This window comes from Athalia rosae, chromosome 1 (genome assembly GCF_917208135.1).
Source record: "Athalia rosae chromosome 1, iyAthRosa1.1, whole genome shotgun sequence".
NCBI lineage: Eukaryota > Metazoa > Arthropoda > Insecta > Hymenoptera > Athaliidae > Athalia > Athalia rosae.
In genome coordinates, this window is record NC_064026.1 from 20,273,407 (window position 1) to 20,298,601 (window position 25,195).

Below are 25,195 nucleotides of genomic sequence, written 5' to 3' on the forward strand. Positions count from 1 at the left end.
GAGCCGGTGGCAACGGCAAAGAAATAATCGCGAGTGGCCGTGATGGGATTATTCGCGAAAGTATATAGGTAGTCTTGGAGGGGTCATCGGGATACGCTTTTCCCGGAGTCGTCGGGGGTACCCGTCAATGCCGTACCGGCAACACCCGGGCGACCGTTCACCCGCCGTTCGGCATCCGTTTGGGCGGTTCGTCGCTGCAGCCTCTAAGACCCGTGAGCCGTGTGTTATTCACGCAATGTGGGGCTTTAATTCCCAAGCGACCAACGGTTCAATGCCCTAGACCGTTGCCCACCCTCGCTTTCGCGTACTTCCTTGGCTCCGACTCCCGTAATATTGTGCGAAAAATGTGGACTTGGGTGGAAAACTCCGTCCCGCGAATGAATTGGATCAGCTTGAGCCGAATCCTCACGCTTGCAACGATCCCCCTCCCGCGCGAAACACATCCGATCGAAAAACGGACGCGCGACGATTGGAGCTTCGACAATCTCTCACGTCCACGCATTGTCGTTTATATTTATATCCTTTTGAAACGATCGACTTCTATTTGACGGAAGCGTCTCGTTGGGCTTTCCGCGGATAAGATTTACGGTTGATTTATGACCGTGAAAAGTTTATCATCTGTCTAATTGCGAGTCGACGGCTCGAAAGAGTAAAGAAAAGCGAGTGTTTTCGGAGTTAAGTTTCTCTAGATAGGTATTTATTATTCTCTATATTTTGCAAGCTCATTTCATCATGATTTCTCTTCGAAAAGAACAATGGGGCGACTCTTGATAAGCCCTGTCTCTCGCTTCGCTTAAACGTTAAACTCGGTTCATTGAAGTGTTTTTAATTTGGCTGCGTATTGTACGTCTCCCCTTTAATAAATCATGGATTCGAGAAGCTCTTTTACCCGGTACACGAAGGCGGGCGGAAAAGTCTTCCCCGCATTTCCTCATCCCGCTCTCACCCCACTCGAATAAAGGGAACCGACTGTACTAATCGGTACACAGTGTACGCGGTGATATTAGCCTAATCTCCTCAGGCATTATTGCGCAACATTTTACTCCTTAAAGCCTTCAGGCATCTTACTTCCGTAAAGGCACATTGTCTTCGTTGGGTCCTTACATATAATTCCCTTTGTTGGACCACTTTCCTACACAATGGAGATATAAGTGCTATCGAAAACCCCTACCTGCGCCTCCGCCGCAATCGATTCACTACAACCCCTTGCGCCCCATCTTCCTTCAACATCCCAAAAGCCGCCGTCATATAATTTATCGTACAAGACTATTATGATATTGCTTCCCAGATCAGAACCACCCCCTGTTTCTCCTCTATTCTCACGCTGGAACTCACTCAATTAATGTTGGATTAGAACACGTATGATACATTCGGATAAATAAATCGTTACCACATGTTTCTCCGTATGAATTGCGTTATACGGTCGCGCTCGACTCAATCGTATTAAGCCAAGAGTTGAAAATGTCGAATTTTTTTCAGCCGATTTGTACCCGAGAAATCGAGCGGTGCACTTATTTCTCCGAGCATCAATATTCCTCCGTGGTATTCGCACGATAAATATTCTCGTATGGAATTTTTAGCAGCTCTTAAGTAACATAAAAATACTTTTACTCCTGAGCTCTGGAGGGGGGTGGGAGTCGATACAATCCTGGGTATTAATCGGAGTTTTTGAAAATTTTAAGAGGGATGAAGAGGTTTCTTTTCGTTCGGCGTAATTCCTTACCCCCTGTAATCGCAGGTTGCGCGAACGTTCGGAGTAGTTTTTCGAGCAACGCTGCCGAAGCAAATGGTGCAGAGACACTTTGTCCGAGTCGGAATAATTGCGAGATGGTTGGGTACGAGACATTGTCTTTTAATTTCTCCGACCTCCTAATTAAGTTAGGGCCTCGGCAACGCTTTGCATTCGTTACTTGGCACCCGCCAATATGCACTAAGCAAAGTTTTATTCTAATTAGATCGCTTTCGGAGAATGTGGATTTATTCAGCATGGAAAACGTAATCGAAACTTTAAGCCGTAAGACGGTAAGAGTTGAGATGCGAGAGAGAGAATAACGGATAAGAGTAAAGTGAGGGAGAGAGAGTCGATGGAGACGAGGCAACCTTGCGAAGGCCGAGAAGTGGTCGGTGGTAAGGTGAAACGAGGTGAGGTGAGGTAGAGTAAGGTTGGACTGGCAGAGATGTGAGTTGGAAGGGGATAGATTATTCATCAGGAAGTTGATCACGACTTGGGAGATATAATTTAAATGTAGGTTAAATGCGACCCAGGAGGGTTTGTGGCTAAGTTTGATAATTAGAGGAAGGAGTGCAGGGGAACCACCGACGTGCCTGCGGCAACACCGGGCGACTATCCGAGGAGCCATTCACATAGCTGAACTTCTTCACCGCTCCGCAGATGGATTCCTAATCTACGCGGCGGGCATTAAATTCTAATGATACTAAAAATGTTTGTCTCGTACAATGTAAGTACTTTACAATTGGTGAAAAATTGTTTTAAAACACCTTCAATAGCAGCTAGCTCTTCGTTTCTCAAACTTATACACATCTTCTTCACGCGTCCGAGACAATCGTCCGACGGTTCAGAGGCTTCAATTGTTATGTTGTCTTTTCCATTATTTTCAGTTTACCCAGGTACACTATGTCGTTGTAATAATGAAAATGTGAAAGGTAAAGACGTCACGCTGCACGGAATGAACAGAAGCGTGCTTCAAGTTGGTGTATTTAATTTGATATTAGAGAAACGTGTTGCAGGACTTTAAGCGAGAGCGCTTTCCACCCATTAAAGTCAGCTAAACTTTGACTACATGCCCCCTTTTTGATCTTCAAGCTTACTTGCAATAACTCTTCCGTTATTGCTGTACCTGCGAAAGACAGGGTAGATGAAAAGTAAGCTGGAGGCTAAGGAGTGCTTTGTTTTAAACCTGAAACTCTAGATCCGAAATTACAGGCGGACATCCATAAGGCTAAAAGCTCGGAACATTTGCCCTGGTGGTAGAGAACCGGATATTGGCGAATGGATCAATCATCATCTCCCCGAAATTTTTGTACCGCCTCTCGCTCCTGGTCTTCCGGCATTCACGAGCAAATTGAGGGTGCTCAAAGCCAGGAACTTGAAGTTTTTCGCCTTCGAGTCGAATTATCCTTAGATATACCTGTGGCGCAATTACAGATATAATCGATCAATCTGTATACTTCTATAACGTAGGGAGGGTGTGTCGTCGATTACACAAATACTCGCTTATTTTTAGCCTGCAAACTGCATCTATCGATCGGTATTCTTGGGAACAAAAAAAGTCGCCAAAAAAAAATGATTCTCGTCATTCGAACATTGACGCCGGGTGTCCCAGACGAACGCTTGGACGAACGGGCAGAAAAAAGTCCGTTTCTCAGACTCTCGGAAGAAAGAACCTGCCGCATTTCAACTACGTCAACACACGGGCTGGTATGGGTTAATATTACCCGAGTTCTTGCATAGTTTTGAATTGTAATTTTACGTAGCATCTTTCGGCGACTGACCCTATATGTATACGTTGTGCATACATTATACCATTTGTACTGCTAACCATGAAAACCTATTGTTTGTTCTTTAAAAAAATGAAAAAGACGATGGAAAACCGTACGTCATGATTGAGCTTGATTCAAATTCACTTTTTCCGCAACGTGACAGAAGATATTTTAGAATTTATTTATCGTCAGTCCAAGCAATGTCGAAGTTGATGTCGATTTACAGTTTATCGAGCTTCTTTCACTTTTTGCCGACGCCAAAGGGCAAAAAATATGATTTTTCCGAGTTCGCTCTTCGCGGAAAATCTGGCCACGTTCCCTATTCTAGGAATCCCGGTACACAGCTCTCACAATCAGCCAATTATGTTTCAAATCATATCGTACCGTGTTTCGTTTTTTTACGGCGATGCACCGGCTCCCAAGCAATGCCCAGACTAATAATAATACTAGCTACAAGGTCTTTGAAGATTTTAACCCGATGATTCAATTTTATTGATTGTCTTCCTTCAATTTCGTTCCATACCTCATCGAGATAAGCTTCTTTACATCGTTATCATCGAAGTCCGGAATTGTCCTTGAGTTACCATAGATCACCAACTGCGCTAACGAAGGACAGTGAGTAAGTACAAGTATACAGGGCGAACTCCCTAGTTTCTTTCCCGTTTTACTTCTCTTTTTTGGTCTGCAATTACGGGACGACGCCCTCGTACGACATGTCTAGCCGTTGGTCAAACCCTCAAGTTTCCTGAGTTTCTCTCGTCGAAGTAAACTTTAGTCGAGTTAGGATCTAAGTATCCTAGAAAACACGACTCTTTCGCAATGATTATTTTATTTCTTCTCGTCATTTTTTTTTTTTTTTTTTCTCTCTATATCGGCCATTCAATTCAGAACTTTCACGTGTACATATTATAAAGCTGTCCACGAAATATCTGAAGCTTTCAACCGAACTCACCGGCGAAGATATTACATACTATACAGACATCTTAGTCCAGGGAAATGAGTTTTTCCTTTATATGTATACATAGTTTTCTCGGTATTCGAAATAGGTCGAAAGTCTATACTGCGTGTTCGCGTCCAACGAAAAAGATCTGTCGTATTTAACTCATGGGGACCATTCTCCCTGTTCCAGGAACGAGCTTTTGTTCAGGGAGCAGATTTCAGGTCGATGTGTACTATACGGAAATACACGGATTCTGTATGCGTATACATAACATATATATGTTCAGTGAAACGTGTACATGAATATCGTCGTAGATAATATGGCGGCGATTGCGAATGTGCGGAACTGTAACATTGAATTCGCTTCTGTAGTTCAAGGCTAAGTGGTAATTTGTACCCAACTAATGTACACGCGGGATTAGTGCCCTTTCGGTTAATTAACCAATATCTTATCTAGCGATGCGTTACAGTGGTTGGTCTCGATAGATTCCCCTGAAGTACCGCGACGGTTCGGAGAAGGTTTACGCAAGGAGAAATGTTCCTCGGAAGCTACGAAGATCCCAATTCTATCTATAGGGCGTAGTAATTCAAGGACAACTGTGTTACGGTAACACGGACCTAATCTGGTTGAACACATTGAGCAAACCTTCTAAAAGGATCCTCCGATGTACGTACGTCTCAACTGAATCAAATTATTATAGAAATTAGCGTACGAATCTAATCTTATACGAAGCGTAAAAATTGCATCGCCAACAATTGCTGAACTGTTGAATGACCGGACAAAGTAAATCGAAACCCGGATGTGCAGAGCGGAGAGAAAATTTTTTTTTTCGTACGGAAATTCTTTCTTCGATGAATAATTTATTTATACGGGTTGCTGCGCAGAAATCCTGAAGCTTTTCGGAAGCTTTTCACCTCGCGCAGCTCACGATCCCCATAGTAGTTGGAAATCTCTTGAGAAAACGCCAATTGCATAGAGATTTTCCAGCGTTCACCGAACTGTGCATACCGTCGCTCTACGTATAATAATACATGCATGCATGCATGCATGCATGCAAAAAAAAAACTCCGCCAGAGGGTGCATGACATCGTACAAATGAGTCATAAAAGCTCAAGCTTCGATTCCGAACAATAGATGTGTTTTTCCATTCAAAACTTTCGTCGGGTTAATATTAATATATCAAAAGCTGACGTGTTAGGGGGTTTATATATTTTTTTTTTTTTTTTTTGTATATTTGTAGGTTCAAGGGGTGTAGCGATTAAAATCCACAAATGTCCTTTACAAGGACTACCGCAATACACAGACGCGGTTGGGTGTCGCATGGCAGGGTTTTAGGTGTACACGCGGTACGAAAGCGTCATTTTATGGTAAATTACCTCCTAAAACCTATTTGCTCTTCGCGTAGTTAACGTGTATATATATGTATACCCTAGACTACAATCCGTTTGCAAATACGGTAAACATCAACTGCGTACACATTTGTAACGGTGTTACGTACGTCTGTACGTATATTACGGAGTTGTGAGGAAATACCGTTTATCAAACGTGAGTAATATAACTTATGAATCAGGTGTTATCACAATATCGCAATTTATCGCTTCAGTTAGGGCGTACAGGTAACGAGATTTTATACGTTCCCATAGGAGCAGAATACTCATTGTAACATTGGCCCTTTATATTTTATTTGCCTCCCTAATTGCGCTCATTGAATAAATTTTTTCACGAAAAGCGGCAGCCTAACTTGTTTCCTCACGATTCGATTGGTTGGCTTCATTCACCTCACCATTCTTCTCGAAGCTATTAATTTTCTTTGCTGTCGCTACCTTTCGAAGGATCACAGCTGATTCGCGACGTGAGTTTCACCGCTCGACTCTTCGCACATTGGTGTATGTGTCTGAAAATATTCGAGGAGTCCGCGGGTAGTTTTGTGGGTTGGATTCGTCGCGCGAGAAATAGAACTGTGTCGACGGAAACGGAAAATAGAAGTGAATCCGTCTTTTGTCGCCCGTCTGATATGTTTGGTATATGTTTCCTCGTGACTTGTTCGCGCGGCAGCGAATCTCTGGATATATTTCGGGACACGGACGAAAACCATTCCGTGACCGATTGTAGCCGCATCATGGTTATCCGGAGAAAACTTAGGGGGAGCGTTTTCACGTTACCGAGAATCGCGGGACAATTGAGTCGCGGTCGATGTGCGAATGCCACGCAAGCAGAATGTCTGCCCATTGTAAGCAATGGAATCCTGAAGGAGGTAAGTTATAGTATTGGGAGTTTGAAGGGGGTTTTCGGGGCAGCGCGGGGGAGGCCGGGGGAGGCCGGGGGTAAAACTATTACGAGCAGTGACTCTCTGATCGAGAGATCCACCGATCAAACGATCCAGTCTCCCAACGATCCAGTCATTCAGCCGAACAGCCTAGCGAGGGCGTGGCACTTGAACTACCCCTTCGCCTCTCCATCTTCTCGCCGTCTATCCGTGTACCCAAATATACGTATACGGGGGGGTTTACACACCCGCGGAGATAGCTCCGCGCCAGAAGACCTTCTATCCACACATACGAAGCCTAGGCTTCAAAGCTATCTTTGGATCGAGGACTGTATATGCAGGGATTACGAAACCGGTCTATTTCCATTTTATTTAGGACCTAAAGAGCTTTCCTAATGGATTTTACGATTTCCGCTAATAATCCTCATCCCCATTATGTTCAATAAAACTCTTTTGTTATTTCTTCAGATTTGTTGAACGTCGTTGGTCTCAAACAATCGAATCGACTACGGAGCGTTCTTTGGCAGTATTCTCGAGTTCGTTTCTTTGCTTTTCCAAGGCCAAATTACTGCACGCTCGCAGCGTGGACGGCGAAGCGATTCATCGGGACTTCGATCTACCGAAGCGCTGGTATAAAAAATGAAAAATAAACGAATCGATGTGAGATAATAGTTATAGGTGTACGTTTCCCGCCGCGGTGCGTCGCACGGTGGGAATAGTTTGGAACGAATGATAAAGATTATGAAAAGTCGTCGTCGTCGCGATGTAACGAGAAGAGTAGGGAACCGCGTCTTTGACGATAAACTCATTTCCTTGATGTCAGCTGCTCTCAGCCTAATATTTCCTTCGGGCTCACTCCATAAATACGTTACGGCGAGCGGGTGGCGCGCGGCGATACCCCCTCTGATTCATAGACGGATCCTGGATCATCTATACGGGCGCTACTTTCATCCAGATTCTCCGACCAAGCTGCCAATCGTTAGTCTGAATGAGAGCAAAAAACTCGGATAAAGAAAAAACATTAACAAAGTAAGAGCGACGATAAAGAAAAAAGGAAAATCCGGAAAAAAGGGAACAGACGAAATAAACAACGAGATGAATGCTTTTTCTAGAAATAAAATGCGACGGTGACTATCCGTAGCATACTAGAAGAAGACTATTGATATCGACCTGTTGGACAGTTGGAAACTCAGTAGACCGTCTTTACTTCGGTACAGTTATTCTCCGAGGTACAAAAACTCCCAACAGGACCCAATACTTTTACGGGAGCTTCGGTAATTAAAGTCTGCGCGTTTTTCTGGTGTAGCTATAAACTTTATTTTCCTCTCGATCCCGTTGACTTTTCCTACTTTCGGAGTAAAGTTTTTGAAGCGTAACAAATTTCGTTATCGGCATAGCCGTTTGCTCCCATCCTATAAATCCGATATGTAAATTGTCCTCGGTGGCTCCGTTGAAGGTATTTCCGGTTCTTGATATGAGTTCGGAACGATATATGCGGAGCGACAATAAATTTCACGGCAAAGTAAAATCCGGCATGCGGATGACGTCTCGATTTTGTCATAAATTTGTCGGTCGCTTTATTTACTAGATGTCCTAGGGATTCATAGATTCTCGTATAGTAATACAATCGATCAAATCGATAAAACAGAAGAAGAAGCCGCATGTAAATTTGGTTGCCAAACCTTGCCGTTGCGACTTCATCGAGGGCAATAAGAACTGAAAAGGCACAACCAAAATTCTCCAATTTCGGGTTATTATGCCGCTGTAAGGCATATCCTCTAAGGTGAACTCAACTGATGATAATCGCGATAGTTTGAGTGGAATTGGGTTGAAAATAGAATGAATATTGTATTTCGGGTAACGCCTACTTAGGCAAACAGCATTCAATGTTGTTACCGTTCGGACTGTTACTCACATCTCACAATTTGGAAACTGCTGCCGATCCGACTTCCTTGAATTTGAAATTCCTAGGAATTTGGAGATCATTGAAAACCCCGCAAACTTTTGCATCCCGATCGGTATCCGATAGAGCACCAGTCGCCTGATTTCAGAAATTGTGCGCCCTGCAATATTAATTATGCATGCAAGTGAGGTGATTAGTGCTACGAACATACCACGAGAACTCCTTCCGTCACTTAAACAAGTGAGAACCGCGTTATGCCAGGGCAATTTCGTTATAGCAGGCTCAACGGGGCATGTAAATAGCCATCACTGGCTGGAGCTTTGGCAGCTCCGCGAATAACTTTGGAAGTCAGAGAGATGGCACGGTATCTTTATTTTGCATAAATGCACGCGGAAAAAATAAAGAAACAGATCTTATCATGTGCGTGGCAAGCGGAACGTGATTTTGTACCTTTCCCACTCTTCCCTCAAATTACGAAAACGGATTATATATATTTCAATCGATTTCCCGGCATGCAGACACAAGCCACAAGAGTGTGCAAACGTAAATTTCTCGCATCAGGCAACATCTGAACAATTATAATTTTGATATTTTTTTTCATCGTTTTTCTGGCAGCATCTGTCGGTTTTTTTGGGTTACGCTGTTCCGGTTCTGACGTTAGCCTTTGACGTTATAATTTCGGTTTTACCGCGAAGATGTACCCGCAGGTATGCACGTGGAGTGATTTTCATCGTGAAACTGTTGCGCTGGTAAATTTAAGGCTATTCAAGCTTTTTTCTTTACTTTTGTTCCGTACGTATAAGGTATACGTACGTACGTCCGGAACGGAACGGAATCTTGGGAAGTTTTGTTATTTCAAATGGCGTGTTTACGCGGGGCACTAGGCGCCTCCTGTTTCGGTGCCTCTGGACGTCCGCGACGGAGGTTCTATCTGGGGATTTACGGGCTGATAATCCGACTGCGGTTTTTGCCAGGGAGATTAATTGCCGGTCCCCTCTTCTCTCTTTCTTCTCCGCTCCGTCCCCTACCTCGCGTTCTCTTCGCATCAGTTAAAACAAGTTTCGTTTCTCTCCCGCCCTTGAAGGCGCCGATTCCGCTCTTTCCTTTCCGTTTTTCGCTCGAGCTTTTTATGTCTTCTAATTCTTCTACTCTCCTATCATACGCTGCGCTCGGAATCAGACTCGAGTGTCCGAAACAACCGATCTCCCAAACCTGGAGGGTCCGGCGATTATACTTCTCCTTCGGATGATTATCCGTGCTTTTCCCCGACTCAGACTCGATCTAGAAGTAGAAGTCCAATTAGGTTCTAGGTCGGTCGGTTTCGGAAAAATTTTCATCTTACGTTTCATTCAGAGACGACGCCAATCCAAACGCTATCCTTCGCGTCCGTGTAATCTCGGATTAAAGCCGATAGTTGCTGGTGTAAAACGATCAGTAGTCGGCTATAAAATTCATCTCAAAAGCCCGAAATTGTCGATGACGAATCTCCATTATATTATCATGCGAAGTATAATTGATAATTTTTCAGATTGATAACGACACTTATATCGATTGATCCTGATATCGCGTAATGTATGCAAGCGTGATTGGAGGATCAACAACTAAATTAATTTCAGAATTTATATGTATAGAATTGGAATAATTGAGTTGCTTTTCGTTATACCTACCCAGTATTTGGGGCTCACCCTGTGAATCTGGGGGATATTTTTAAATGAAAATGGAAAATCAACGGGCAGCTTCACCAAAACCGATTAAAAGTTAAACGGATCAGAGGAATAGGATTGTGGTCTACTTAATAAGCGTCACTGAAAATTCATATTTTTTTTTTTTGAATATTCCGTTACGAACCTCATTTGCACATTATATTAAGTGACCGAGTAATTTCAATTCATTGGAAACAATAAGCTGCTTAATTATCAATTGTCCTCTAAACCGTCTCCCATAGTTCGAGTAGGTAATTCGGTTTGGGATTGACGAAAATACGCGATACTTCGACCCCCGGCGGACATCACCGATCATCTGCGATTGTGCAGATTGAACGATACAATGATATAATATGATGATATGGTGTAGTGTGGATCAAATTATTATTTTACCTGCACATAGGGAATCAATTGATTCGATTGGTCTGCCGGGATATGTTCGGAGAAGTTTAATTAGCCGCGTTCAGTCGTAATACCTTCCGATTTTGGTATCTAATGAGCAAACTCGATCCTGAAAAAAATTAAGGGGAAAGAAAAAGTTCCAACAATTCCTGTGAAACGAAATCCGGAAAAAAATACTCGAGCATCTCGAGCATCTCGAGCAGCTCGTACATACGGCAGGGCAGGTAGCAAAGCGAATCATTCCGAACCGTTGTGTTTACAATTACTGCAATTACCATAAATGACAGGCAGGCCCGGAAATTCAAGTCTGTGCAAAATTATAGCAAACAACTCTTGGCTTGAGTTACCCGCCCTTCCCAGTTTTGCGCAAGTTAGCTACACTGACTAGAGAAGCCTTTAGCGAGCTACTACTAGGAAATTTCACCGACATCGTCCAATGTAATCTAGAGAGAATCTGCCCTTTGGCGTTAGAGATAGTAAACTTTGGAGTTTCCTAGCGGTCAAGTCGGGTTGGAACATCGTTTCACGGCTTGTGTCGAGAACCTGTACTTATAGGGGTGGCGCGCGTGTTAGCTGAAGAACTTGTGCATGTTATGTCCGTACAACGTACATATATGTATCTCATGTACGTATCAATATGAGTATGGCAGTGTTTGGTCTAGGATAGAGGATTATCGCATGCCAATCCCATCCTAGCTGACCGTAGAGTCGCACCGTGTATCTACCCGACTCTAACGGAAATAAGCCAAATGTTGACTCGATGATAATTATACGTACGTAGTACGTAATACGTATGCATCGTTGTGAAATGACCGGCACAGGTGGTTGAGTTCTGTTTAGTAATTAAAACACACTGGTATTTCGAAATACCCCGTTGCGCAGACTTGATTAGGTGCAAAAGATTTTGATCCAGACTAGCCAAAATTAATATATATGCGATAAGTGGCTGAGTTTTTGGATGCCCATCCTTCTCTCTGGTTAGAATAACCTACATTCTTCACCCTGCACCTTTCTATTTAAACTTTATGATAGATAGACGATGTTCGAAATTTTTGAAAGATAAATGTCTCGAGTTTAACATTAGTTATTGCTGACGGGAGATACATATAATACACATTTTTTTTTCTTTCTTTTTTTATCGTCTCATAAAATACACGAAGAAGTAGCCGGTGACCCCTGTCGGGACGTATACTTCTCTGGAAAAGAATTCATTGATTTGTTGAGAATCTGTAACCGGAACTTCGAGACAGTCTTAATTTCCATTTGATTCACTTCATTCTACGAGTTTGGAAATCGTAATAACTATGTAGTTTGAGGAAAAACCGTAGGCTTTTAGGTCTTGAATAACTGTTTGTGGAGTCCAGACGAGTCAGGACTTTTTTTTCTTAGATCGAAGCTTACAGATTTATATGCCTCTGATTATTAAAACCGGAAAGTTTCGATATTTATTTTGTTTTTCTCAGACTCGCGGTTTATTCTCGACAAATGTCTCTTCCGTGAAATTCATCCAAATTCTGTATTATACACGAGTGGAGAGAGTTTTTCGAAGCGTTGAAGATAATCGGGGAGCGGTGTTCTTTTTAAACGATCTAAAAACTTGTTCAGATCAGCAAACACCGATCCTTGCACCGATTCCATATCGGTGGTATGTCGATTCAGGGATATTTCGATAACAGGAAGGCAATAAAAAAAATTCCATTTCGCGCCCGCGTCTCACGCCTGCACCCCCAGCTTCACCGGATAGTAGGGCAGGCTTTTTTATTTCCAGCACCCTAAATCACACGCTACCGTCTGCAGTTTGCACTTTGACATAGTTTTCGATTCCCCTCGATCTAACGGATCATACGTCATTCCGGGAATTCCGTGCTCTCCATACGCACTATAGGTAAAGCATTTTACGTCCACGTGCATACTTTGAATAAAGATATGAAAAAACATCCAAATAAGAAAGATTGAGAACCGATCGCTGTAGAGGGAAATGCAAACCCATTAGTCGGTGCACGGTGCCCAAATACGCAATGAATTGGTTCCGTTCAACATTACGTGAGAAAATAACACTATAGAAACTTTGAGACTTAAATGCTTGGATTCCAACTCGTGATTAAAAGAATCAACTCTCCGGTATTATTTCAATTTGAGTACTTTTTCAGACTTAGTTAAGGATTTTAATTAAGATTACTCTTGATTAGAGTAGAAGTGTAGGTTTTTTTTTTGTCCAATTTTCTCGCAAGATCACAGCACTCGAAGGGCGAAGAAAGGCAATGTCTACAATTTTATTTTACATTCATTTACCCTTGATTTCTCCTTCTCAGTACCTCATTTAATTACTTTCCAACACTTTTGTCCTCCGTTCAATACTTATGAACCTTTTTACATCAACGACACCAACTCAACCGCCCTAAAACATCATAAGCTCTACTTTACGATTCACCTGTTTTCCCTCTGTGCATATTTTATCTGAAAAATTATCCCACCTTTTTATCGCACGATAATTATTCCGAAATTACGTCACACACGGACCGCGTCACTCTATCAAAAATGTGCATGTGACTTTGGCGAGTCTCGCGTTATATGGATATATGTCGAGAGCGAACGATCCGGCAGCTTCATCCTACCCCATCGCACGTACTAGACCGTACGCCTTCGTCTCGAGTCAGTTTGATCGCCCCTGCTAGTTTCTTGGTTCGTTCGTTCGTCCCTTCCTGTATCCTCGCTCTGGCTACGTGTCCGCGCCCACTAATGTCTTCTTATTCTGGTAATTTAGAGCGCTTGGTGCGGTGACTCGAAATCACCTGCTTTAAACCCGATTCCGCAGTGATTTAACGCCAATCGAAAAGACGTATAGAGTCGGCGGACCTTTTTTCGAGTTGACGACGCCGCAGCACCCCGTAACTCTTTTCGATACGTAACAGCTGCCCTTCACCCCTACGTCTAATCGCGCAATTCGTGAAATTTTCGCCGGCGATGGGCACTGAGAAAATGACTGAAACGCACCGAAATCTACTGCACGTTATACTTATAACCGCATGAATACTACTGTAATACGTAATATTGTAGGAGAATTTGCAACCGTGACGTCAGCGGCTCAGTTATGTATTACAATAGCCATAATAATAGCTTATCGTTAACATGTTTTCACCGCAATCAGGAGTTTCCACGAAAACTGATCAACGCAGTGTAATTCTGTATGGTCTCATTATACGCTAACGAGGAAACGTGATTAGCGTCTTAGCTGCGGATGAAATAAAAATTTTTACCCTCCAACATCAGCGTCTACGTTGAATTTCACTTGCTCCGGATATATTCAGATGTAGCGTTAATTGTTCGTGGATAATAGTGCGAATGAAAGCACGGATATCAGCTCAAACTTTGGATTAAACAAACGGAAGCGTGGCCTCAAACCAACACTGTCTCGCGTCATAATTATCTCTTTCACGCTTCACGAGCTTCAGCCCTGCATCTCCCTCTCTCTCTCTCTCTCTCTCTCTCTCTCTCTCTAAAATAATTCAAAGTTTGAAAAATATTGTCGCCGTTTCGCTCAGTCGACATCGTCGTTATTATTCTCTGGCCGAATTCTAACGTTCACAATATCTAGACGTTGATAATATCGCCGCAAACCAAATTAGTTGAATCGGAATGGATGAAGGTATAACCACATCACGTGTTATCGTTCGATTCGAGAAATCATGCGATTACGTTTAACCTGCTTCCGACTCGGATCTATTCCAAATTTAGAACACGCATCGCCGTTAAACACGTCCGGTGAAATATTATACATACAGGTGGGGCAGGAAAAGGATAAAAAAAAAAAAGCAGCCCGCGGGCAGGGGCGAATGTCCTTGGGGTTGGTATGGAAGAGAACCCCGCGAATCAGGAGGTGTAATAATAATGGTATATGTGTGTTATAACGGAGTAATATTTATGATTATGGGGTTTTCCCGAGACAGCCAGTATTTTCAAGGTGCCCCCGAAATGAAGTAAAGAAGAAGAGCGGAGGAAGGTTTTGCCCTCCAGAAGCAGTTCCCCCTCGTCTTCCTTTCGCCCTCCTCCGCCAAAGCAAAGCTCTCTCAGGCGTACATATATTACGCTTGCTCTGTCCCTGTCCGGTATAGACTGTTCGTCCCCCTCCGTCCTCGCCCTCTTCTGTTCGCGTTTCTCGTCCGTTTACCTCCGCCTCGGATCCATTCCGCTGTGCGGGGAGGATCTCGACATTCGTCGTTTTGTACTCTACTTTTTACCCCTTTCACACCCGGCTGCTCTCATTCGAACTTAAACGCTTATAACTGTGCAGCTCTCGTTGTGGAGAACACGATACATTCTCGTATTCTGCTCTAATAGAATCGTTTCGTCACAAAGGATCCCTCGTTTGTTTCCAACCGAGGTTGCAACAATCCAAATTGAACATTTCGCAAATGGCGACGAGAAAAAAAATTGGGAAAAAAACAAATGAAGTGATCAACACGATTTCAATCGCTCTGCGAATCAGTGGAATATGCGTATTGAACAAACTGGAGACAAATTATCGTACAAGATTCCAGTTCGATAAAATCACTTCAGATTATTCAAGGTAATTTTTACCACTTGATAAAATAATGGGATGATTTGTATAGTCGTAGAATAGAATATGACCTCATCGAAGCTTGTGTCTGTTATATTGGAATAACGGGGAGCTACAAGGGTAGAAAATTTTCATCGTTGGATCGCAAATTAATCGCTATAATCACGTGAATTGCAGCGGAGTGCTTGCGATGCGCAATTCAAATGAGAATGTTAGGAACGCTTTTGCTGTCTACGGCTGTATAGCCAACTGCAATCTCCCGACAAACACCAAGTGTTTGCAAGTCATGTATGAGGTAATAAGTACGTGCAGGGGCTTGTGCAGGGAGATTTTCTTTGAGGGTTTCCACGCTCGTCCTAACGTTGCAGCTTCGTAGCGCCTCAGTTGCTTGGTAATGAGCAAGTACGTAGCTAACATTGGAAATAAACCGTGTGTCACACGCATATTATAAATACCGAGGGAACAAGAAAGAGGGAAGGGGGATCGGGGGAAAGAGACTGCAAATGAGAAATGATGCTCGGTGAAAAAAAATTTGAGAATTTGTAATAGTGGAACTGGAAGGGGAAAAATATAAAGAAATTGAAGTAAAATAGTGGTTTCCGGGTTGAGTTTCGGAATGGCAATCACGAAAGCTGATTGGTCCCACAAGTGGTTGATTAGAAGCCGATAAAGTAGAGTACCGCTTTCATGTTGACCTCCTCCGGTAATTCGACAGCAAATTACGATCCGGGTACGGTTTACAACGGGCGTTTCAATCAACGACGTGAACGAGTTATTTACATAACGGTATACCGGTGTAATTATATCAAGAATTGGGAATACGTGCAACTAAACATATAAATCGCACGTTTACACCGTACAATATCCCAATGAATCGTGCGTTTTACCGGCATAATACGTAATTCGCTGACAACGAGTTTACGCGGCTGTACCATATCGTTGTACACCGTAGATATCGTAGCCTACGTTCTCATGTATTGTAATCGTTGTTACGTGTAATTTGCAAAATTTAACTTCCACGGCTATTTATAATAGACCACGGTCAGAAAATTGTGGGTCAGGTGGTGTTTCAGAGTCCTTATAAAGGTGAACATCTCATATCATTCCGACTACGGCAACAGACGATAATAAGAGCTCTGACCTAGATTTTCAAATGTGTTATACAAATCCAGAGTCCCTGCGAAAGCGAGTCGTGAATAATTAAAATTGAAGAGCTGGAAAAAGTTGAATGGATGAGAGGAAAATTTTTATCTTCTGAATTATTCACTGACCATTTTTTCCCCCGAAGCTTCCTTCCGGTGTAAAACATGCCGCGAATTCGTGGCATGTTTTACACCGTCAATATACACGAAGATAGTCGCTTCGTGTGGCGGAAATTGAAATCACCAATAGACCGATTTGGTGTGTTTGCGAAGGACGTCAGTTACGGGTTGAAGATTCGCTACCCCTAGAAAGACAAGGGTGAGCCTTTGGACCCAATCAAAGTGGATTAGCTGGGCGCCAAGAACTATCAAAGTAATTTGCAGAGGGTACCGGTGAGGTGGCATTGTTTCCACCACTAGATACTTTGGGACGAGGACGAAAGGCTGGAGGGTTGTGGGACGCCGAAGAGGTGGGAAGAAGAACGCCCACCCCGCTGGGCTGCGCGCCGATGAATTGATAGAATTAGAGCGGGGTGCCCTATCCAATCGATACATCGAGTGAGTTAGCCGCTCCGAGATTTGAGAAACAAACTCCAAACTATTCGTCTACGATTTATATATTTATTTCGCGGATCAGCCGGCCGGGAGGGGAACGCCGGCGAAATTTATGGAAAATTAAAATCCTAATTGGTGACGAAAGGTATTTGAAAATTCAACTGCGAATTCCAACCGAGCAATAAAGTGTTCTTCCAGCTGTAGCTAGGTGAACACATACATAAATACACGGGTTATATTCGCCTGGATAGATAAATCGTCTCAGTCAGGTTCGCCAACGTAACGCACGTGACCCAACGTAGTGTAATAACTGCGGACATTACGAAGAACATTTTGGACCACAGACCGTTCGTGGTCGACACGGAAATGTGGATGCTCGTGTACGTGGTAGCTACATGTATAACCTCTGTAACGATTCGTCTCTTTTCTTCTCACTCCATCTCTCTCTCCCTCTCTCTCTCCCCCTCGCAACATCCCCAGATTATACGCTATGCATATACGCGGTATATCTATGGATACGCGAGTATGTGAATACCTACCTATACGTACGTACGTACATCACTTACATTCACATACGTGTGCAAAGTGTATTCTGGCGTGGCTCCGGAACGTCACATAAAATATTCCTCTTATAGCCCGCTGGAATCTATGGAGCACCTGTAAAGCAGTTTAAGTACTTGACTTTTTCCGTGGACGGCCGGGATAAAAGTTTGTCCCTTAAAGAGATAATGGCACGGTTACTTGGAGTATACCAGCTGTAATAGCGAAGGTGAAAAAAAAAAAAAAAATTACAGAATACACAAGTGTGGTGTACGAAGATGAATAAATATTTAACAAACACAAATACATGGTAGACAAATAGACACATGTACGTACGTACGGTATAGTTATATATATATATATATATATATATATAGAGGCGGTGCACTTCTCCCCGGTGGAATTAGACCTCGCGAATCCGCCAGTCCTAAATAATTCATATTTAACAGTGGGGACATCCATATTCATCGGGTTGGGTCGCGAACCTGTATAGGCTGCGCGCACGCGTATATATGTATGTCATATAATATTACCAGACCGGAATTAGCGTTTATTTACTTTGCCGAAGAAACCGGTGAAACGAAAGCTCGCCGAGCGATTCGCGGTAATGTCTTTGACTGCCTTTTCATTGGTTGAATTCTCGTACTTTTGCTTCGTGGAATGTAAAAGAATGGGGTGAGCAATAATATAGGAAGCACGCGACTATCCCCATCCCCTCAACAGGGTCTCCTGTATAGAGAGCTATCCCCAAACCTTCAGTCTCCCGTAGAAACCGAGCGTTACACACCATCAAGTAACAATCATAATATTACACCACCACCTCCGATCGTATCTCGTTTTCGGAATTTCATGCACCACGATTTTTATCAATATTAGGGGTGCCTCTAGTTGCCCTCCACTTGAACGACTCGAACCACATATATTCATCTTCGCTACCTGCACACAACGTGGCGTATCAGAAATAACGATCCGCACGTCCTCAAACGGACTTTTAATACGAGTTTGATGTTATTTAAAAAAGTACAAAGTTATTATGCACGAACAGCTAAACTACAATTTGTAAAGGGAACTGAATAAGTTGGGCAAAGAATTGTTCAAGTGGTTTGCATGCCATATAAACTTTTGCAGTCGTTCCGACTATGGGAACGTCGCTTGTGTGTCACCGCCGCGAATGTGACATTCCTCATAATACAAAACTCTGGAGAGAACGAATTTAAGATCAAAAAAAAAAAAAAAACGGGGGGAAAAAAAAGTACACCAAATTTGCATGGGACGCATAATTTTTTCACGACGAAATCATATGTGCGTCAAACTGCAGTTATACATATAAATTACAACTTCATGAATTTTCTATTCGTTTTGTTTTCTAGTCTCTGTTCGGTGATAATCCACAATCATTTCGTTAATATTTGTTGAGTAGGGTCTCTTTTCACACCCTCGTGTCTGTCCCGCCTCTCATCACCTTTGCATCGTTGTGCGCGACGGTCGTTCGCATCAATTGCAGGATTTCACGGTACAGAAATCAAACGGTACATATATTCTCCCTACGATCGTAAGATGACACAATTAATTTCACACTCCGTGTACCCGTATATACCATACCTATATGTATACAGATACATTTATATGTACCTATCGCGTAATAGGAATGACGTGCTGAATCACCACCCCGAAACTTTCTTCATAAGCCTATCGATCACCCGTTTAATGCCCCTGCATCGCTGCAGTATTTCTCAAACGTAAGGCGTAATCGAACGACGCAGTTAAAAGGGGTATTTTACAATGGTAACGGTAATTATCTCATTTTCTAAAGAGAGACAAGTGGCGCGTTATGCAACCGACTTTGAATAGTAAAGTGGCAAAATATATATGAGCGGATCGAGTGAGGATACCGCCCATAATACCGCCATAGATATATTGAACTATATCTATGATACCGCGTATTTTTATCCCGTTACCTTTAATACTTGGGAGAAGAATAAACTGTGAAAGTATCGAAGAGGCTCCAAAGTGGCACCAAAGTAGCCACAGAGATACGAGCCCGAATCGCCCGGAGGCAAGCTATCCCGAGATAAACCTTCAAGATCCCGCATTACTTCGAGTAACGTGCACGAGTTTTCTGCCTTTTGGAGAACAGCTATAGTCCCAGGGTGTATTAAGAAAGTCGTCTTCGATAGGATCAAGCGAAACCTAGGGATTCGATAACGCTCAAAAAACCGCTACGATACATTCCACTACTCCATCCAAAGCAAAAATGAATAAAACAAGCGTAATCTGAAGAAGTGCGATCACGCGAGATTCACTCTCTTCCAAATTCACGCGGGCCGCGTGGACTTCGAGACCGCGAGATAAGAATCGGCAAACGGCTACGAGGAGGCTTAATTCCTCGCGGAGACATTACCGCGGTTGCTATCGACTACATTATCATTGGAATAGGAAAAACCGCGACGTGAATGCGAATGGGAGGGGAACTATCCATGAGGGAGTCGTCGGGGTCTCCGAACGGGAGTTGGAAGAGGGATGGTGTCCCGTAATTACGTTAGGCGTACTATCTGCCCCCGAGCCCTAACCGACCGTCCAAAGGTATGGCGCGGGAATGAGCGGAGAATGTCTTTGTAATTCCGTGCATGGGTTTACCTTAGTTTCCGCGGACAATTCAACCGATACGCGTCAGCTCGGTTAAGGATTTTGACGTACGTACCGGTCGGGCGAGTTTCATTACCGACATGAGGAACGGCCAAGTTTTTTGGGCCGAATCACGGTGCGGCGAGTCAACTTGATCTTTTGTCGTATACGGGGGTATAAATGCGAATAACGCAATAACCCGGAGCGAGTGTTTACCGCCGATACTAAGCGTATTACTTCCGGTGCGACGCTGGGATAACTTTTGGTCCCGAACATCCCGCGAAGCTTGCCCGTCGATAGTAATTTCCATGGAATCCTGTTTACTCTCAGCTTTCTGATATTGGAATTCTTGAAAATGTAGTGAAATTTCATTTCCGTCGTGCACGTGGTATATCCATAAAAATATTGCGAGCTTATCAGCATGCAGCCCAGTCTCATTTGGATACTTAACCACGCGACGTACCTCAAACTTCCCGATAATTGATTAACGATTGTTCACTTCTATGTTTCAGCCGAGAACTTTGGCCTCTGGAACGGTTGGAGTTGAGCTGCAGTTACCACATGATCAATCACGATATTCTCCACCCAGCGATACCCTCCGACGAATATGACGACCTCCGTAAAGAATCATCGCAATCGTGCTCGCGATTTTGTGAAAGTGGCTACTGAAGGTGCCGGACTTTTTTGCATCCATAAATGATTCAAAAAATTTGAATCACACGATGCAATTGCGTTGTTGTCAGTGTAAAATTATTACGATGATTATTAGAAAATATAAGTGAATTTGCGCATCGAGAGAAAAAAAAAAAAAAAAAAAAAAACAAAGAAACGAATGAATGAAAAATGTAAATCATCCGTTCTTTCGAGAACAGACGGTAACTCTCGCTTAAATTTAAATATCCTATACATGTAAATATTACCTACCTCCGAAGGTATACACGTATGTACATTTATACTTGAATTGTATTATTACTACGACAACAGCTGAATAGGTACTGGGTAAATAGTATGCTTCCTGTTACACGTAGGATACAACCAAGGATCCTACTGTCGGCGCATAAAGTTTATAAGAGCCCTCAGTTTGAAAGTTTATAACTACGAAGAAAAGAGTGATAGAGCAGAAAAATGGTTTAAAAGCTTGGAGTGTTCTGCGTCTGATGACTCATTTTCGAGTTTTGACAAAAAGCTTTACAAAAGAAGCTTGTTACATGTAGCGACGTGCGGTGCGGAGAGATGTGAGAGTGCAGCGACGCTGTAGCGGCTGGGTAGCCGCTTAACCCGTTCCCGAGATCGCCTCTCTGTACTTCGGTGCACCTGGGTGCCATGTTTTACAATATTTTCGAAATTTTCCAACGGTACCTTTCTGAAAAATCTTTCAGGAACATCTCTGATTTTTTTTAGAATTTTTCGAATGCTTTTTTAGTAAGTAGTGACGCTGCAAAGTTAATCGACTTCGGTTAACTCCGAAAAAACAACGTTTTTCGACTCTTCGGTGGTCATAACTGTCGGAGTGTCTTTCTCTTGGAATTCTAAAATGATTCATCAGACGCAGAATACTCAAAGCTTTTGAAGCTTTTTTCCGCCCTATCATTTTTTTCATCGTAGTTATAAACTTCCGAACTGAGGGCTCTAAACTTTGCGCGCCGACAGTAGTCTTATGACGAATTAGATCCGAATCGTTGAATTTCAGTGTATTTTGTGCGTCTTGCCCGGATTTGTGTGACTTGCATTCGCCGTTCGTTAATTATCGGGTGTTATTGCGAAGTAGGTACACCAATTTTTCGGCAGCGATCGCGAGTCTATTTTCCAGAAAATTACCATAACGTCGATTGGATTAGCAATTTTGGTCGCGCCACAAAGGTCGCTCCATCGCTATGAGGATAGTTCGATCCTTTGGTCAGCGTTCCAAAAAGAGCTATTTACCCGCTCTCGCGAGTTTCGTACAGCTAGTCGAAACAACATTTTGCAAATACGGTATGTGTATACCTGACGTTGATCGTTTTTTGGTTATCCATGATTTAAAGGTGTTATCTGAATTTAACCTAAATCTGAAATTATATTCGCGATCACTGCTCCAATCATGTCTACAAAACATCTATCAGATAGAAATACTGGATTCCCATTCCGATTGCAATCTACTGACAGAATTACGGTTGATCTTGATTGTTAAATTGGTTCAATGTATTCTCTCTATGTCCCACCGAAATTTAGATGCATGAAAGTTCACGCTGATCAATTTCTAATTTTTATTTTTGGAAAAAAAACGAATACGTAAAAAAGGGTCGACTGATTCCACATCGACTAGTAGAAAATTATACAGATTCTTTCTTGAAAATGTAAGCTCAATGATTCTTATTCCTACTTTTCCCCTGTACAATTGTAGAAATTATCATTTCCTTAACTATTAGTATATACATATTACATACAATTATATCAGCGTTACGACACGAAGAGATATTTTGATAAAATATTTTATATATAATCCGTTGAAGTCAGTTGAATTCTCGAAAATACGTATATTATGAAATAAAAAAAACGAATGATAATAAGAGGAGTGAAAAAAAATTAAACTAAATGAAGTAATAAAATAGTATGATAACGAAATAAAAAGAAAAAAAATTAGTTCGATTTCGGTATAATTATTCATACGTTCGCGGATAGGTACAACGATCGTAAAAAATGTTAGTTTCGCTATTTGCGAGCGAGGTGATCGGCTGATAGCTTTTACAATAGAGGTGAATCGTAGCATAAATCGTAGCCATAGCAGACACGTTGTAACATTCATCAAATTATACGTAATATAAATGAATTAGTCATTTCTTTGCATTGACAAAATACACCCAATGAGTGAAAAATGAATTGTTAAAATGTAATATGTATGATACATTGTACAGATATACGGGGACATCGGCAGATGAACACTGCTTATTTCTTCTCATATGATGCGGGCATTTCATTATATGTATTCACCTGACGTTATGCAGCTGCGAATTTTTTTCTAGCTACTCGATAATGATTTAACAGTTGTTGATCGCGCCGCATCGTGAAATTATTCTTATTTTCATATTTCCAATAAATTGGAATCGAGGTATAAAAATGAACGCAATGTATGCAAATTTATACAAGTGACCCGTAATGCTCAGTGCCTGTTAATTATTTATCGCTGACAAATGACCATTCGTTTCATTTGACCAACTAGCGCTTCTTTCACTCCTCCCTCGACGAACAACGACGTTAATTTTTAATGAACAGTGTTATTACGTACAGCTGCACCACGTTGAAATTCACCTCCCTTTTGCGCGTACGAGTTGATATTTGAAAATTGACACGCGATTGTGCCATTGTATGCCGCATCTTCGGAGAATAATAATATTGTGAAATATATAGATAATTCGCGATACGAAGCGTATTGTATGATGTGCACGGATAGTTGATGGAATGTAGCATATATAATGAGGGTCATTTTTATTTCGCGTAAATTTTACACTTAAAATTATTACGATAGCGTATTAAACACACGCACGTTTTTTTTCGTTATACATTCTGACGAGAAGCTGATAATGAGAAACGACAGCGCTGTTCCCTGTTTTTGCAGCCGTGGCTGACTATGATGCGTATAATATAATAGCCTAATTATGATAAGAGTACATGGTGAGAAAACAGAAAAAAAAAAATGGATAGATAAACAAACAACAAAATCGAGCTTTTATATTTTCAGTGCGAGGTAATAATAATAATTATTAGAGAATGTTGAATGAGATAGGAATTGATACGTATGTGTAAATATTGATTGTCACGCTATTCACCTTATTACGTCAGTAAATACGCAGGGTGAATAATGTAGATATTGATTATGAAGTATACATCGTGATAACAGGGATGGTGATTTTTGTTTGAAACTTGCATCGGTCAGGGTACATATTCTATGTGAATAGTTGATTCGATAGAATTAAAAAAAGAAACTTTTAATCAATATTAAGCGATTTTGAGTGTTGTATTCATGTGCGACGATTTTTTACGTCGAAGATAACTATAAGAGCGAAATTTATACACCTATATCATCATCTCACTGGGCACATTAGCTCACCCTGCGTAATATAATATGATAAAATATATTCAAATATGATGCCGCGTTATTGATATAAAATTTTTTTATTATCTCTCCACTACTTTGAATATTTTACCGCTAGATCGCATTAAAATATCATAAATAATATCAATGAAAGGGAATGGAAATATTAATTATTATGTGAAACAATATTATATATTGGATCAAAAGTCATGTCGTTGTGTAATTTATTCTGAACAATTTTATATACACATTATATGAAATTAATGCATTATATTATATCCAATATCAGATATTTGAAAAATTTCCAAAAAGAGAAGCTCTGAATATTTCCGAATTATATATATATTAACTATTACGGTAATGATATAGTGAGAATTTCTTTTTTTTTTTATCATAATTTCTTATATACAGCGTTTTCATGGCATGCTTTGCCTGAAACGCTTAAATGTTGTTACCATTTTTGTGGCTTTTATCAACATCGAAACTGTACATAACGCGCGTTCTTCTAAGATCATCATCATCGTTGTTTATCAGGACTCATTAACCGACTGAATACTTTTCAATGGATCTGTGTATAGGTATTTATGGTGCGAAGAGAAACGAAAGAAGATAATTGAGACGAAATGAAAATGTAGTAAATAAAATTCAATGGAATTCTTTTTCCTTCATCCAAACTGTTACAGTGCTTATTCATACTATAGACTACGGATTATTCATATTACCCGTAAAGATGAATATCGGTGCTACATCCGATTGCAGACGTTGCACATGGCACGAAATTACAAGGAAACGAAACTGGATCAATAATGAAACTCATAAATCGTATTGAATTTAGCCTGGTTAGTGATTACTGTAAAATGATGTAACTGATCCATTATGACAAATAATAAAAATTTCTAGTTACTACTTGATTCCTAACGAATACACGTGTGGACGATTAGTATTTTGCATTATTTGAATACCCACAGTTCCGCAGCGTCCATTTTCT

General features: G+C 41.7%; 1 protein-coding gene across 1 annotated transcript in view; it reads left to right on the plus strand.

The window, feature by feature from the left end:
- LOC105684861 (toll-like receptor 6) overlaps window positions 1-24,832 on the plus strand; it is a 100,607-nt gene extending 75,775 nt beyond the window's left edge. Inside the window, exon 2 of the mRNA XM_012398548.3 lies at window positions 20,648-24,832. The gene's annotated coding sequence lies outside the window, so the exon portion shown is untranslated. The remainder of the gene's footprint in view (window positions 1-20,647) is intronic.
- The last annotated feature ends 363 nt before the right edge of the window (window positions 24,833-25,195 follow it).